This window comes from Arachis duranensis, chromosome 9, assembly GCF_000817695.3.
Source record: "Arachis duranensis cultivar V14167 chromosome 9, aradu.V14167.gnm2.J7QH, whole genome shotgun sequence".
NCBI lineage: Eukaryota > Viridiplantae > Streptophyta > Magnoliopsida > Fabales > Fabaceae > Arachis > Arachis duranensis.
This window is the reverse complement of record NC_029780.3, coordinates 79792800-79794386: the sequence shown is the minus strand read 5'-3', so window position 1 is coordinate 79794386 and position 1587 is coordinate 79792800. Positions and strand designations below refer to the sequence as shown.

General features: G+C 40.5%; 1 non-coding gene across 1 annotated transcript; it reads left to right on the top strand.

Annotated features, from left to right (window-relative positions):
* Window positions 1-1162: 1162 nt before the first annotated feature.
* On the top strand, window positions 1163-1266 carry LOC127741778 (small nucleolar RNA R71). The gene has a single exon (XR_008002983.1). It is a non-coding gene; the product is annotated as a small nucleolar RNA R71 (small nucleolar RNA).
* The last annotated feature ends 321 nt before the right edge of the window (window positions 1267-1587 follow it).

The window sequence follows — 1587 nt, the reverse complement described above, 5'->3', positions numbered from 1 at the left end:
AAAGGTCATGGTGCCTATGGTACAGGGTATTAAGAATTTACCAAGATCTTGTCTCTTTTGAGGTAGAGTTTTCTGAATCCATGTATCTAGTTCACTAATGAGCAAGGGGGATTCACCTTCCTAAGTCTCATTACCAAACAACTTGGCATTCAGCTTCATGATAGCTCCTAGATATTGAGCAACTTCTTCTCCAGTTACATCTTCATCCTCTTCTGAGGAGGAATGGTTTTCAGAGCTCATGAATGGCAGAAGGAGATTTAGGGGAATCTCTATGGTCTCTATATGAACCTCAGATTCCTTTAGGTCCTCAATGGGGAACTTATTCTTGTTTGAGAGACGTCCCAGGAGGTCTTTCTCACTAGGATTTTCGTCCTTCTCCTCCCTTGTGCATTCGGCCATATTGATTACTTCAATGGCCTTGCAATCTCCTTTTGGATTCTCTTCTGTATTGCTTGGGAGAATGCTGGGAGGAGTTTCAATGACTTTCTTTCTCAGCTGGCCCACTTGTGCCTCCAGATTTCTAATGGAGGACCTTGTTTCACTCATGAAACTTAAAGTGACTTTTGACAAATCAGAGACTAAGTTTGTTAAATTAGAGGGGCTCTGTTCAGAATTTTCTGTCTGTTGCTGAGAAGATGATTGAAAAGGCTTGTTATTACTGAGCCTATTTCTTCCACCATTGTTAAAGCCTTGTTGAGGCTTTTGTTGATCCTTCCATGAGAAGTTTGGATGATTTCTCCATGATGAGTTATAGGTGTCTCCAAAAGGTTCACCCATGTAATTAACCTCTGCCATTGCAGGGTTCTCAGGATCATAAGCTTCTTCAGAAGCTTCCTCTTTAGTACTGTTGGATGCATTTTGCCATCCATTCAGACTTTGAGAGATCATGTTGACTTGCTGAGTCAACACTTTGTTCTGAGCCAATATGGCATTCAGAGTATCAATTTCAAGAACTTCCTTCCTCTGAGACGTCCCACTATTCACGGAATTCTTCTCAGAAGTGTACATGAATTGGTTATTTGCAACCATGTCAATAAGTTCTTGAGCCTCTTCAGGCGTTTTCTTTAGGTGAATCAATCCACCTGCAGAATGGTCCAATGACATCTTGGAAAATTTAGATAGACCATAATAGAATATATCTAATATGGTCCATTCTGAAAACATGTCAGAAGGACACTTTTTGGTCATCTGCTTGTATCTTTCCCAAGCTTCATAGAGGGATTCACCATCTTTTTGCTTGAAGGTCTGAACATCCACTCTAAGCTTGCTCAGCTTTTGAGGAGGAAAGAATTTATCCAAGAAGGCCATGACCAGCTTATCCCAGGAGTCCAGGCTATCTTTAGGTTGTGAGTCTAACCATGTTCTAGCTCTGTCTCTTACAGCAAAAGGGAAAAGCATGAACCTGTAGACTTCAGGATCTACTCTATTTGTCTTAACAATCTCACAAATCTGCAAGAACTCCGTTAAAAACTAAAGAACTCAGTTAAAAACTGGTAAGAATTTTCAGATGGAAGTCCATAAAACTTGCAGTTCTGTTGCATTAAAGCAACTAGTTGAGGCTTAAGCTCAAAATTGTTGGCTCCAATG